The following is a 15,555-nucleotide window of genomic DNA, read 5'->3' on the forward strand; positions in this document are numbered from 1 at the left end:
CACCTGGATGCATTCCTGCCACATATATCCTCTTCGAGATCACCGTTGAACTCCCGAAACCCTGCATACTTACCTTTGAGTTAAATAAAGATACATTTATGTTTATCACTTACCTCTGTCTCCGAGCCTGAATCCTGACACTGTGGAGCCGTGAGGGCCCGTGGTTCAGAGAGGAGCGGATGGTCATTTCCACAGGAGGGAATCGCTGTAACATGGAGCCAATGTCCAGTCCAAGTCCACAAACATTTAAACGTCGCCTCCAAACACAAGCTCATTGGCAAGAAAGAAAAGCAGGATTACCGAAGGGAAAGTTTATATCCTAGGATTTAACCTTGTACATGTCAGCTGTGTCAACCACGCGAACAGCCCCATACTGACACACACAAATGCGCATATTTACGTCTCATTCATGTTTAGTTCTATTCTATTTCAGCAACTTTCATCTGCTGTAGACAAACCATATGAATAACAAACCCGTTTCTCCGGTGAATCTGTGTTTCGAAGGAATGGGCTGAGTGAATGATTGAAACGCTCCCTCGTGATGAAGGTCACGGGTCTCCGACTGGTGTAATGATGTACCCTGCAGGATACGCCACTGAAACCAACACCAGTGCGACGACTGGCAGAAACACACAAGCAGATTTGAGGGCTGTTTTATAATTGTGAAATTATTAACAGTTCTTGTATCATAAGCATATTTGGAACCACACAACATTCTTCAAATGACAGATCTAACATCTTCCCCAACAGCATGTACAGTATATTCGGATATTAGCCTATATTATGTGTAGTAGTACAGAAGTGTCATCTTCTGCTATATATACCAAATTATTACAAATCAATTATTCATAAATTGTAAATTACTACCACTGTAAATGCATTCCTCACAGAGCTTATGGCAACTCAAGTATTTCTCTTTAGTAATACTCTTTCACTGTTTTTATATCAGTGCATTTACAGTGGGAAGTACCGCTTCTATATATTTTTAATCAGTGGTCAATAATTCAGGCCAGTTATGGGTTAGACAGTGATGAGACATATTTGTCCTGAAGAAGAGAAGAGATGCGGGTCCGTCTCACACATCACTCAGGTGTTCTCGCATCAGGAGAGAGATGGAGGGATAGATTATCAGCAAACGTGTAAAGCGCTGAATGCGTGTCCAAGCCCGCGGGATTGTGGGATTCCAGACCGGGAGTTTGAGGTTATGTGGCTCTACACACTCCACCGGACGCAAGCGGCGCTGGGATTATTAGTTGTTTCCGCGGATGTAAGTTTGAATGTTGGGTTTCACTTTATTTTGATGGTCCCTTTAACACATTCGGTTGACTATAAGTAAAGTTGCACCTGTATAACTCTCAGTAGAGCATTAGTAGAGTAGTAGCAGACTGGTGGGGTTAGGGTTAGAATAAGTTGACATGTACTTTCAGAGTCACGAATAGTCAGTATAATGTCTGTTTGAGGAGCATCACAATAAAGAGTTATCAGAAATAAGCAGAGTCCACTAATACTCTAATGAGAACTAGCTGACGTGTAGATGCAAACTTACAGTCGACGGAGTGTTCAAAAGAGACCATCAAAATAAAGTGTTACCCAATGATGTGTTCAAGGGTGATTTCTGAAATTCATCTCTCATCATTAGACATCATCATTACTTTGTCCAACATAAAATAAGAAGAAGCTGCAATGTTTGTAACTCCATCTTCTGTCTGAAAGTGACATTAACAGGTCAAACAGGTTTCGTGTTTTAATGCCATCATGTTTGAGAACACCTCTCTGAGACCATAAAACTGCTTTCCACCGATCACACACACACACACACACACACTCGTCTCGCTGCTTCTGTCGGCCGGTAGATTTAGATCTGCAGGACGTTTCAGTAGTTTTAGCTGTATATCTACAAGATGAACATTAACATTTAGTGCTGCGATAACAGAGTCTTGGAGTCGCACTGAATTTACAGTCCGAGAGCCACAGATGGGTCAGTCAGATCAATAAAGCTGGAAAATCCTACAGAAAACACCGAAGCACAACAGACCATTTGAGCTCTAGGAGTAATGTGTGAATGTGTGTTCACACATTCACACATTACTGATTTCAGATCATTTACATGAACACAATACAGGCAAGACAGAGCGCGACAACACAGCGACCATTAAACATCATAGACGTGAAGGACTATAATGCGTTAAGAGCTCGCTCAAGTACTGGGAGCTAAACCATTTAGTGCTTTTTTAAGTAATCAACAATATTTTAAAATGTATACAATGTTTAATAGGGAGCCAATGCAGTGTTGACAGAACCGGGCTAATATGGTCATACTTCCTGGCTCTGGTAAGAACTCGAGCGGCGGCGTTTTGAACCAGCTGTAGTTTGTTTATTAAGCGTGCAGGGCAACCACCCAGTAGAGCATTACAATAATCTAGCCTTGAGGTCATGAACGCATGAACTAATTGTTCCGCATTTCCCAATGAGAGCATATGGCGTATTTTAGATATATTTTTAAGATGGAAAAATGCAGTTTTACAGATACTAGACACGTGGCTTTCAAAAGAAAGGTTGGTATCAAATAGCACACCCAGGTTCCTAACCGACGACGAAGACTTGACAGAGCAGCCATTAAGTGTTAGACAGTATTCTGGGTTATTACGTGAGGAGGTTTTTGGTCCAATCATTAGAATCTCTGTTTTTTCAGAATAAAGTAGTAGGAAATTACTAGTCATCCAATTTTTTATATCAGCTATGCATTCCGTTAATTTTGTGAATTGGTAAGTTTCGTCAGAGCGTGAAGAAATATACAGCTGAGTATCATCGGCATAACAGTGAAAACTAACTCCATGCTTCCTAATGATATCTCCTAATGGTAGCATATACAGTGTGTGTGTGTTTGTGTGTGTGAGGGTAGCATGTACAGAGTGTGTGTGTGTGTGTGTGTGTGTGTCTGTGTGTGTGTGTGTGTGTGTGTGAGAGAGGGTAGCATGTACAGAGTGTGTGTGTGTGTGTGTGTGAGAGGGTAGCATGTACAGAGTGTGTGTGTGTGTGTGTGTGTGTGTGTGTGTGTGTGTGTGTGTGTGAGAGGGTAGCATGAACAGAGTGTGTGTGTGTGTGTGAGAGGGTAGCATGTACAGAGTGTGTGTGTGTGTGTGTGTGTGAGAGGGTAGCATGTACAGAGTGTGTGTGTGTGTGTCTGTGTGTGTGTGTGAGGGTAGCATGTACAGTGTATGTGTGTGTGTGTGTGAGAGGGTAGCATGTACAGAGTGTGTGTGTGTGTGAGAGGGTAGCATGTACAGAGTGTGTGTGTGTGTGTCTGAGAGGGTAGCATGTACAGTGTATGTGTGTGTGTGTGTGAGAGGGTAGCATGTACAGAGTGTGTGTGTGTGTGAGAGAGGGTAGCATGTACAGAGTGTGTGTGTGTGTGTGTGTGTGTGAGAGGGTAGCATGTACAGTGTGTGTGTGTGTGAGGGTAGCATGTACAGAGTGAACAGCAACAGTCCTAGTACTGAGCCTTGTGGTACGCCATACTGAACTTGTGATCGATAAGACATCTCTTCATTTACTGCTACAAACTGATAACGGTCAGATAAGTATGATTTAAACCATCCTAGTGCAATTCCACTAATGCCAACATAGTTTTCTAGTCTATTTAAAAGAATGTTGTGGTCAATAGTGTCAAATGCAGCACTAAGATCGAGTAACACTAATAGAGAGATACAACCACGATTGGATGATAAGAGCAAATCATTTGTGACTCTAATGAGAGCGGTCTCAGTGCTATGGTACGGTCTAAATCCGGACTGAAAATCCTCCAGATATCATTTATTTCTAGAAAGGAACATAGTTGTGAGGATACTGCTTTTTCTAATATCTTTGACAGAAAAGGCAGATTCGAGATCGGCCTGTAATTGACTAATTCTGTAGGATCAAGTTGTGGTTTTTTAACAAGCGGTTTTATCATAGCCAGCTTAAAGGTTTTCGGTACGTATCCTAGAGACAAAGATGAATTAATGATATTGAGAAGAGGATATATGACATCTGGAAGCATCTCTATCAGTAGCTTAGTCGGTATAGGGTCTAACATACAAGTTGTCGATTTAGATGATTTAACGAGTTTGGAAAATTCTTCCTCTCCTATAGCAATGAATGAATGGAATTTTTCCTCAGGGAGACTACACTAGACTAACCCTGATGCGATACTGTGGTAGACGGTTGCATAGTTATAATTTTCTCTCTAATATTATCAGTCTTGTAAATAGACATTGTCCCTGAATAATTTGACATTAGTTAAAAGAATTGGCCTTTTTAAGAATAAAACATGTTTATTCCTCCGATCTCACAGTCTTCTAAATTAATTTACATATGAGGTCTTACTTTTATTTAATATTTGTATATATTTGTTATCTATTTAATTTTCGTTTTATGTCATGTTTACATAATTTAACCATATTATTATTATTATTATGTATTCTTTATTCCAGACCCTTAGGTCCATATCCATATGTATTATCTATTTAATTCATTAAAGTACCATATGTTTTGTAATTTCTGTAAATATAGATTGACGCAATTAGGTTCTGATAAATTAGTGGGCCTTTATTTTAATGTAATTAAGCGAGTCTCGTCCTTCCCGGCCGCCGTACTCTTGGCGTTCTTTTCCATCATGTGCTGAAGTTGAAATAAGTTCAACTTTTAAAAGTTATCGCGTTTTTAGACTTCGCGTTTCCCCCATTCCACTGCATTGCGTCTGGCGTTTTAAAACGCAAAAACATGTTCCTCGTCTGACGCACACATTATATTTACGGATTATATCCAGCATATTCATTATTTGACATAACTCGAATTAATATAATATGAACGGTGTGAATCCTCATGCACATCATGCACCCGGATGTTAATGTTTATTTGTCAGTGTTGATCATTAGTTCTGCGTGCTGAAGAGATCTTCTCTTTATACTGGTGGTGTTTTCTCCAGTAGTGATGATGGTTCGGTGACGCGCGCGCTCCAGCAGTAAACGCACAGTTTGGACTGTATGCGGAGGATCTGAACGCGTCGCGTGTCGCGAGGGGAACATCAGTCGCGTTCCCCTGTTTCGATCCACAGCATCTGTGCGCGTCGCGTCGCTCTGACTGCAGCTCGGCTCCGCCCGCGGCGCGGGGCGTGTCTCTGTAGGCGGGTCGCGTTGCTGATGTGAGGACGCAGGTGACGCGGCGCTCAGCACCATCGGAAGACGCGCGGTGTCGAGGAGACGCGTTGCGCTCTAACGGATACTGGACATTATTCAGGAGATTCCGGAGAAAACCGCAGGAGTTTGGGTAAAGGAGAGACGGAGACGCGGGGAGAGAATTCCGAAGGTAAAGAGCTGATCGATCATATTGTGTGTGAGTGTGTGTGTGTTCGTTCGTTCGTTCGTTCGTCCGGTTGTCTCTGATCAGAATCATGACAATGTGTCCAATTTTACAGTCATGAGCTGCTGAAGATCATCAGTCTGATCTCCGATACAAACGCGGACCCGTGTTTCCCAGCTGTGTGTGTGTGTGTGTGTGTGTGTGTGTGTTCTCTTGTTTCGGATCAGGTCAGGTTTGATCTTATAAAGTGTTTCTGCAATAATGATGAAGGTTACAGAAGAACAGATTCTGATGATCAGAGCATCGATCGCTCATGAGTCTCGACACACATTTAACATTATCATTTATGTAGTCTCGAGAGAAACAACACGATGTTTCCCTTCACAATCTCCAGACTGTTCCGTGTGACACACACACACACACACACACACACACACACACACACGAAGTAAGTTGTGTGTGGCGTTGACGGTCGCTGTGTTGTCGCGCTTGTCTTGCCTGTATTATGTTCATGTAAATGATCTGAAATCAGAAGATTGTTCTGTGTGGGATTTCACGTTGAGTTCATGAGTTCATGTGTAGCGAGGATGATGTGAGCGCGCGCGGCTCCTCCGCTGGGGTGCGATATACGACCTCACTGAGACAACCCGCAGAACACACACACACACACACACACACACACACACACACACACACACACACACACACACACACACACACACACACACACACACACACACACACACACACACACACACACACACTCACACTCTCTCTCACACACACCGAGACAATTTCTTTACACAAAGAGAGGATGATGATGACAGTGTTAGTGTGTATAATTAATTTGGATCTAGCTAGTGTGTGTGTGTGTACAGGCTTGTCTTTATCTGCCCCTTTCTAATAAACCGCTTCAGTTCAGGAACCCCTTTGAAAACAGTAACTGAGGCGTTTCTCTTGCAATTGGGCTCAAAAATCTGAAAATGTCCTTGCAAAAACCACCGTGTGTGATGTGATTGTGTGTGTGTGATTGTGTGTGTGTGTGTGCGCGCGTGCATGTGTTTATACTCTGGCTTTGTGGTTTATTATGACATGTCATTAGTATGCTAATGATATTGATGTGTGATTGATAAGTAGGGTATAGATGAGCCTGACTCTGTTTAGCGTGTGTGTTCAGAGCGTGTGTGTAGTTATGGACGTGTGTGTTCAGAGCGTGTTCAGAGAGTGTGTGTGTTCAGAGTCAAGTCAAGTCACCTTTATTATTTATATAGCACTTTTTTACTGTACAGAGTGTATCAAAGCAGCTTCACAGTGACAACATGAAAATAATGCAACAAAGTTTGAAGAAAATTGCGTCATCGTCCAGTCCACCTTAAGTAAGGCAGATCAATAATATAGTTGAATATTAAATGTCCCCAACTAAGCAAGCCAAAAGCCAAGGCAACAGTGGAGGAACCAAAACTCCATCAGTGACAGAATGGAGAAACGCTTGTGAGAACCCAGACTCAGTCGCTCAGTTCTCCTCTGGCCAACGAGCGAACAGTGTGTGATTATGATCCAGGAGCATTACAGGTCAGAGGTCAGATTGGATCAGAACATTCACAATATTATCCAGTTCCTCTGGTTGAAGATCGGAGTCACGCCGGTATGGAGACGAGTTTGTAGAGGTGTCCATGAGGCCTTCACAGGGCTGATGAGCAGAGTGTGTGTCCAGCGGAGTGTGTGTCCAGCGGAGTGTGTGTCCAGCGGAGTGTGTGTCCAGCGGAGTGTGTGTCCAGCGGAGTGTGTGTCCAGCGGAGTGTGTGTCCAGCGGAGTGTGTGTCCAGCGGAGTGTGTGTTCAGAGTGTTATGGACGTGTGTGTTCAGAGCGTGTTCAGTGTGTTATGGACGTGTGTGTTCAGAGCGTGTTCAGTGTGTTATGGACGTGTGTGTTCAGAGTGTTATGGACGTGTGTGTTCAGAGCGTGTTCAGTGTGTTATGGACGTGTCTGTTCAGAGCGTGTTCAGTGTGTTATGGACGTGTGTGTTCAGAGTGTTATGGACGTGTGTGTTCAGAGCGTGTTCAGTGTGTTATGGACGTGTGTGTTCAGAGTGTTATGGACGTGTGTGTTCAGAGTGTGTTCAGTGTGTTATGGACGTGTGTGTTCAGAGCGTGTTCAGTGTGTTATGGACGTGTGTGTTCAGAGCGTGTTCAGTGTGTTATGGACGTGTGTGTTCAGAGCGTGTTCAGTGTGTTATGGACGTGTGTGTTCAGTGTGTTATGGACGTGTGTGTTCAGAGCGTGTTCAGTGTGTTATGGACGTGTGTGTTCAGAGCGTGTTCAGAGTGTTATGGACGTGTGTGTGTGTTCAGAGTGTGTTCAGTGTGTTATGGACGTGTGTGTGTGTTCAGAGCGTGTTCAGAGTGTTATGGACGTGTGTGTTCAGAGCGTGTTCAGTGTGTTATGGACGTGTGTGTTCAGAGCGTGTTCAGAGTGTTATGGACGTGTGTGTTCAGAGTGTGTTCAGTGTGTTATGGACGTGTGTGTGTGTTCAGAGCGTGTTCAGTGTGTTATGGACGTGTGTGTTCAGAGCGTGTTCAGTGTGTTATGGACGTGTGTGTTCAGAGCGTGTTCAGTGTGTTATGGACGTGTGTGTTCAGAGCGTGTTCAGTGTGTTATGGACGTGTGTGTTCAGAGCGTGTTCAGAGTGTTATGGACGTGTGTGTTCAGAGCGTGTTCAGTGTGTTATGGACGTGTGTGTTCAGAGCGTGTTCAGAGTGTTATGGACGTGTGTGTTCAGAGTGTGTTCAGTGTGTTATGGACGTGTGTGTGTGTTCAGAGCGTGTTCAGTGTGTTATGGACGTGTGTGTTCAGAGCGTGTTCAGTGTGTTATGGACGTGTGTGTTCAGAGCGTGTTCAGTGTGTTATGGACGTGTGTGTTCAGAGCGTGTTCAGTGTGTTATGGACGTGTGTGTTCAGAGCGTGTTCAGTGTGTTATGGACGTGTGTGTGTGTTCAGAGCGTGTTCAGTGTGTTATGGACGTGTGTGTTCAGAGCGTGTTCAGTGTGTTATGGACGTGTGTGTTCAGAGCGTGTTCAGTGTGTTATGGACGTGTGTGTTCAGAGCGTGTTCAGTGTGTTATGGACGTGTGTGTTCAGAGCGTGTTCAGTGTGTTATGGATGTGTGTGTGTGTTCAGCTGGGTTGCTCACCTTTGAGTTTTTCTAAACTCTAGCTAATCATGATTTTTTCCCGTTAGAAAAGTATCATAAAGCAGTCAGATTTGATTATTTTGTTCATCTGTCATTGAATGTCTCGGGAACACGGGTTCTCTCTCTACTGGAACTATTATATGAATTGTGAATTTGATTTGCAATAATAATGGCTGCACACACGTGGTGTAGTTGATGATCACTTGTAAAAGTAGACGAGATTCACGAGCCTTTCAGATCTGAGTAGCTCTTGTCCAAACCAATAGTGGGTGTTAGTGGGAGCACACTTTCCTCATGTTTGAATAGGTTTTTGTCCTTGTAGTTGTTGGGTTTCGTGTGAGTTTCGTGTGAGTTTGCTGTGTGTTTCCTGTGTGTTTTCTGTGTGTTTCCTGTGTGTTTCCTGTGGGCTTCGTGTGAGTTTCGTGTGTTTCATGTGAGTTTGCTGTGTGTTTGCTGTGTGTTTCCTGTGTGTTTCTTGTGTGTTTCCTGTGTGTTTCCTGTGTGTTTCCTGTGTGTTTCCTGTGTGTTTCTTGTGTGTTTCCTGTGTGTTTCTTGTGTGTTTCCTGTGTGTTTCCTGTGTGTTTCTTGTGTGTTTCTTGTGTGTTTCCTGTGTGTTTCCTGTGTGTTTCTTGTGTGTTTCTTGTGTGTTTCCTGTGTGTTTCTTGTGTGTTTCCTTTGTGTTTCCTTTGTGTTTCCTTTGTGTTTGCTGTGTGTTTCCTGTGTGTTTCCTGTGTGTTTCCTGTGTGTTTCCTGTGTGTTTCCTGTGTGTTTCTTGTGTGTTTCTTGTGTGTTTCCTGTGTGTTTCCTGTGTGTTTCCTGTGTGTTTCCTGTGTGTTTCGTGTGTGTTTCGTGTGTGTTTCGTGTGTGTTTCGTGTGTGTTTCGTGTGTGTTTCCTGTGTGTTTCTTGTGTGTTTCTTGTGTGTTTCCTGTGTGTTTCCTGTGTGTTTCCTGTGTGTTTCCTGTGTGTTTCCTGTGTGTTTCCTGTGTGTTTCTTGTGTGTTTCTTGTGTGTTTCTTGTGTGTTTCCTGTGTGTTTCCTGTGCGTTTCCTGTGCGTTTCCTGTGCGTTTCCTGTGCGTTTTCTGGGTGTTTCGTGTGTGTTTCGTGTGTGTTTCGTGTGTGTTTCGTGTGTGTTTCCTGTGTGTTTCGTGTGTGTTTCGTGTGTGTTTCGTGTGTGTTTCGTGTGTGTTTCGTGTGTGTTTCCTGTGTGTTTCCTGTGTGTTTCCTGTGTGTTTCCGGTGTGTTTCCGGTGTGTTTCCGGTGTGTTTCCGGTGTGTTTCCTTTGTGTTTCCTTTGTGTTTCCTGTGTGTTTCCCGTGTGTTTCCGGTGTGTTTCCTTTGTGTTTCCTTTGTGTTTCTTGTGTGTTTCCTCTGTGTTTCCTCTGTGTTTCCTTTGTGTTTCCTGTGTGTTTCCTTTGTGTTTCCTGTGCGTTTCCTGTGCGTTTCCTGTGCGTTTCCTGTGCGTTTCCTGTGTGTTTCCTGTGTGTTTCCTGTGTGTTTCCTGTGGGTTTCCTGTGCGTTTCCTGTGCGTTTCCTGTGCGTTTCCGGTGTGTTTCCGGTGTGTTTCCTGTGTGTTTCCTTTGTGTTTCCTTTGTGTTTCTTGTGTGTTTCTTGTGTGTTTCCTGTGTGTTTCCTGTGTGTTTCCTGTGTGTTTCCTGTGTGTTTCCTGTGTGTTTCCTGTGTGTTTCCGGTGTGTTTCCGGTGTGTTTCCTGTGTGTTTCCTTTGTGTTTCCTCTGTGTTTCCTGTGTGTTTCCTGTGTGTTTCCTGTGTGTTTCCTTTGTGTTTCCGGTGTGTTTCCTGTGTGTTTCCTGTGTGTTTCCTGTGTGTTTCCTGTGTGTTTCCTTTGTGTTTCCGTGTGTTTCCTGTGTGTTTCCGGTGTGTTTCCTTTGTGTTTCCGGTGTGTTTCCTCTGTGTTTCCTCTGTGTTTCCTGTGTGTTTCCTGTGTGTTTCCTTTGTGTTTCCTTTCTGTTTCTTGTGTGTTTCCTCTGTGTTTCCTCTGTGTTTCCTCTGTGTTTCCTTTGTGTTTCCTTTGTGTTTCCTGTGTGTTTCCTGTGTGTTTCCTGTGTGTTTCCGTGTGTTTCCTGTGTGTTTCCTTTGTGTTTCATTTGTGTTTCCTTTGTGTTTCCTGTGTGTTTCCCGTGTGTTTCCGGTGTGTTTCCTTTGTGTTTCTTGTGTGTTTCCTCTGTGTTTCCTCTGTGTTTCCTTTGTGTTTCCTGTGTGTTTCCTTTGTGTTTCCTGTGTGTTTCCTGTGTGTTTCCTGTGCGTTTCCTGTGCGTTTCCTGTGTGTTTCCTGTGGGTTTCCTGTGCGTTTCCTGTGCGTTTCCGGTGTGTTTCCTTTGTGTTTCCTGTGTGTTTCCTTTGTGTTTCCTTTGTGTTTCTTGTGTGTTTCTTGTGTGTTTCTTGTGTGTTTCCTGTGTGTTTCCTTTGTGTTTCCTTTCTGTTTCTTGTGTGTTTCCTCTGTGTTTCCTCTGTGTTTCCTCTGTGTTTCCTTTGTGTTTCCTTTGTGTTTCCTGTGTGTTTCCTGTGTGTTTCCTGTGTGTTTCCGGTGTGTTTCCGGTGTGTTTCCTTTGTGTTTCCTCTGTGTTTCCTGTGTGTTTCCTGTGTGTTTCCTGTGTGTTTCCTTTGTGTTTCCTGTGTGTTTCCGGTGTGTTTCCTGTGTGTTTCCTGTGTGTTTCCTTTGTGTTTCCGTGTGTTTCCTGTGTGTTTCCGGTGTGTTTCCTTTGTGTTTCCGGTGTGTTTCCTCTGTGTTTCCTCTGTGTTTCCTGTGTGTTTCCTGTGTGTTTCCTTTGTGTTTCCTTTGTGTTTCTTGTGTGTTTCCTCTGTGTTTCCTTTGTGTTTCCTTTGTGTTTCCTTTGTGTTTCCTGTGTGTTTCCTGTGTGTTTCCTGTGTGTTTCCTGTGTGTTTCCTGTGTGTTTCCTGTGTGTTTCCTGTGTGTTTCCTGTGTGTTTCCTGTGCGTTTCCTGTGCGTTTCCTGTGCGTTTCCTGTGCGTTTCCTGTGCGTTTCCTGTGCGTTTCCTGTGCGTTTCGTGTGCGTTTCATGTGCGTTTCCTGTGAGTTTCCTGTGCGTTTCCTGTGAGTTTCCTGTGAGTTTCCTGTGTGTTTCCTTTGTGTTTACTGTGTGTTTCCTGTGCAGTTCCTGTGCGTTTCCTGTGCGTTTCCTGTGCGTTTCCTTTGCGTTTCCTGTGCGTTTCCTGTGCGTTTCCTGTGCGTTTCGTGTGCGTTTCCTGTGCGTTTCCTGTGCGTTTCCTGTGCGTTTCCTGTGCGTTTCGTGTGTGTTTCCTGTGCCTTTCCTGTGCGTTTCCTGTGCGTTTCCTGTGCGTTTCCTGTGCGTTTCGTGTGCGGTTCGTGTGGGTTTGCTGTGAGTTGTGAGGGAATATTTAAGCTCTTTTCTTCAGATGTGCTGAGCAGGACAAAGCTTCGCCTGAATGGATTTATGTTGGGATAAAATACGTTTGGCCTAATTATGATCTCGTTCTCTTTCACCGGCCGATCTCTCAGGATCTTTGTGTGTGTTTGTTTCATAGTAAGTGTATACTTTTCAAAATGCTCATGGTTTCAAAGCAGCTTTACAGAAAATAAGTGTATATCTCGCTCTACGTGAGTGAAGTGAATAGAAGCTTTAGCTGGCCCGGCTGTGATTAACATGTTTCAGAAGCTTTAGCTGTTAGTTTAGTTCCTGTCAGCTCTTAAAGTGGGAGATGAGCTGAAAAGCTCTTTTGTCTTTGAACACTGATCCCGATCTCAGCGCTGTGCCGTGATGCCCCAGACGTGACCCGACCTCCTCACCTGTGTGACCCGGAGCCGAATCTGATGTAATCCCCGAGATCCTGAGGTAAACTGATCTTAAAGAGAGGGAGCGCGGAGAAGTGTCTCTGACGTCATCAGCGCTGATTAGCGACTTCAGCCGCTGCGGTGCCGGAGCTCAGGCTCTTCTCCTCGTGCTCGCGCCCTACAGATTAGACAGGAAAACATTCACCCAGAAATGATGACAATTAATTAGTTCAGCCAGAAATGAATATTCTGCCATTAGTTGCTCACCCTCATGTTGTTTCAAACTTTCTTTGCCATTGAACACAAAAGAAGAAAATGTGACTCTGTTTGTTTTCATGGAAGGACAATGAGGTTCCAGTCTCTTCTCACGGGAATCTCACAAAGATGTCGAAACAGATGTTTAACAGCATTGAATATTATTAAGGCACAAGTAAAAACACAATGGGGTGCTGATTGCACAGTTCTTTTGCAGCTATAAGACGGTCGGTCCGTTCCCAGATGGATTATGGGAGAAGGGTTTCTGTTCTGCGAGATACTGTTCACCATCAAGGTTTGAGACTCGAGCTTGCAGGACTTCTCCAGTACAGCACAGAAACAAATGAACTTCAAATTAGACGCTTGAAATGATCCCTTCAATATGCAATCAAGATAAAGACAAATCAACATAATCCAGCGTATAAGTCAATCTTCGACCCGCGATGTTTACATCTGTACGAGGCCAGACACAGTTATATCAGGCCCTTGGAATATGAAGACCTCATATAGAAACAATCTGTGCCGGATTCACTTCTGTCCAGTTCCTCCGTGGAGTTTGAAAGAGTTATGGATTCATTTGGAATTGTGCTGTAATAAGAAGGCTGAAACTTATCCACATATTCACCATCAGCATGTCTTTGACATACAGTAAGAAGCCTTTTCCATATCGTAACCCTATCTCTACTGATGGGTCTAGATTGAAGGTCGTGGATCTGCAGTGATTGGCGTCCAACAGTATTCAGATCCCCGACCAACGCTCCAGTCTTACAGCAGAAGCGCGGGCTCGATCACTGGCTCTGGAACATGTTGAAGTGCAAGAGAACAGAACTTCATTGTATTACTGATCCAAAACCCCGTCTACAAGCTCTGGAGTCTTTGAAGACAAACCGTCCAATAATCATTGATATATTAAAGCCAATCTGCTGGATTCCAGGACAGAGTGGCATTCGTAAGCTCTTGCAGAAAGAATCAGCGAATGACCTCGGACATCCATCCCTAATTCAACCAATATATCTTACAGAAATGGCAAGCAATGGGTAGAATGTCAAAATAACGAATTATTTGAAGTAAATTCTGTGGTTGGGAAAATATGCGTCTACGCTTTTAAATCAAGACACGATCAGGTTGTATATTCCAGGTGTCGGACTCGTGGGTGTTTATTAAAGGGTGAAGAAGATCCAGAATGTCAATACTGCTATAAAACATGTACTCTTGCAATGCCTTATTTTTAATGCTATGAGACAGCGCTTTTAAGGGCTTATTTATGGATTCAGAAAAACGTGGACAATTTGTAGCACAAGTACATTTAGATAATAATGTTTCATAGAATTTTGTACATGCACTTATTTTGTTTTTGTCTAAGTTGAATTTCATAAATTGTTTGTTTTCATTATACTGTATTCATGATATTATGTTGTTCTATGTGTATATGTTTCTGCCATGTAACAGCCGGTGATGCAGAAATACTGTTATAGACGAACATGTGGAACTGGCCGTTCCCTGATGACATTTATATCAGGAGAAAATCCAGAAAGAAAATCCTTCATTCCTGAAGCAAGTCTTATTCGACTGTGCTGGGTTTAACCCTTATGTAGAAATTCTTAAAGTTTAAGCAAATAAAGTTTGAGAGCTTTGAGCCAAAATAAATGGTAAAAACCTCATATAGTTTTCCATACATTTTGCTCACTATGAAAATATCCTGCCGTTAAAGAACAAACAAGCTGGGCGTTTTAATATGGAAATTTGTTTGACAAGAGCGAATCAGAATAAAATCACACAGGCTTGGAATGATGTGAGGAAATGATGAGCATGTATACGAGAATGAATAAGACAAAGCTATATTTTGGCTCCTGGTTTCTGCGGTCAGCGTTGAGCAATTGCTGCTCAAGATTCAAGTGAAACAGAACCTTTGCATGAAACTGTGAAGGACAGTGATTTTATTGATGGTAGCCAGAGAACTGGAAGGAGTTTAATTTCAATAATTGTGTCACGGCGGCTCAGGGAGATTGAGCTGAAATAAGCTGGATCTCCAGAAACACTCTGATCTCCTTAAGAGGAGTTTCACATGCCAGCTGCACCTCGAGCTGGAAGTCAATTCCTTCCATTTCACTTAAGGAGAATCTTAAAAATCAATCCAGGGTGAGTGAGTGAGAGGATGTGCAGATTTCAGCGGCAGTGATTAAGAAGCGAGCGAGTTAAAGCACTGAGACCTGGAGACGAGTCTTCATCTCTTCATCTGATGTTCCTCTGCTGGCGTTGAGAAACACTGAACCTCTAATGCTGGATCATTTTGCAGATCGCGTTGAACAAACTCTAATGTAATTTGAGCACTTAGGGGTCATGAAGTGCATTTTCAGATCTTTATATGATGTTTCTGGAGGTTAGACATATTTTTTTTATATAATTTACATTTGTTAGTGATTGAACTTCATCACACCGTATTATTAACACTTTTAATTAATGTCACTTACAGTGGAAGCCTTATTTTTTTACTTGAAATTATATATAATATATTTGTACGAAATATAATAATATAGGCCTATATGATTTACTTTAATGCTGTGAAAAATATAATAATATAATATATAAATATAATATAATATAATGAAGTCTGATTGAACATATAAGCCTGTATTCTGTATGAAGGAAGATCTTTGTCTATATTTGTGTGCTTTACTAGTGTTTATGTTCTTGATTCTTTACACTGGAAACAGAGACATGATATTTAAGTGCTTAAATTTCCCTTATTTGTATCACAAAATGTGATTGAAATTTGAACTACACATTCATTATTGCAGTCATCCTACATTATTGTGATTAGATAGAATAACCAGGATCATATCATGACAGCTCTACTCAGGTCTATTCAGGTCTCCTCGGCTCTACTCAGCTCTACTCAGGTCTACTCAGCTCTACTCAGCTCTACTCAGCTCTACTCAGCTCTACTCAGGTCTACTCAGCTCTACTCAGCTCTACTCGGCTCTCCTCGGCTCTACTCGGCT

This window comes from Rhinichthys klamathensis, unplaced genomic scaffold, assembly GCF_029890125.1.
Source record: "Rhinichthys klamathensis goyatoka isolate OS25496 unplaced genomic scaffold, OSU_Roscu_1.1 h1tg000780l_1, whole genome shotgun sequence".
NCBI classification, from domain to species: domain Eukaryota; kingdom Metazoa; phylum Chordata; class Actinopteri; order Cypriniformes; family Leuciscidae; genus Rhinichthys; species Rhinichthys klamathensis.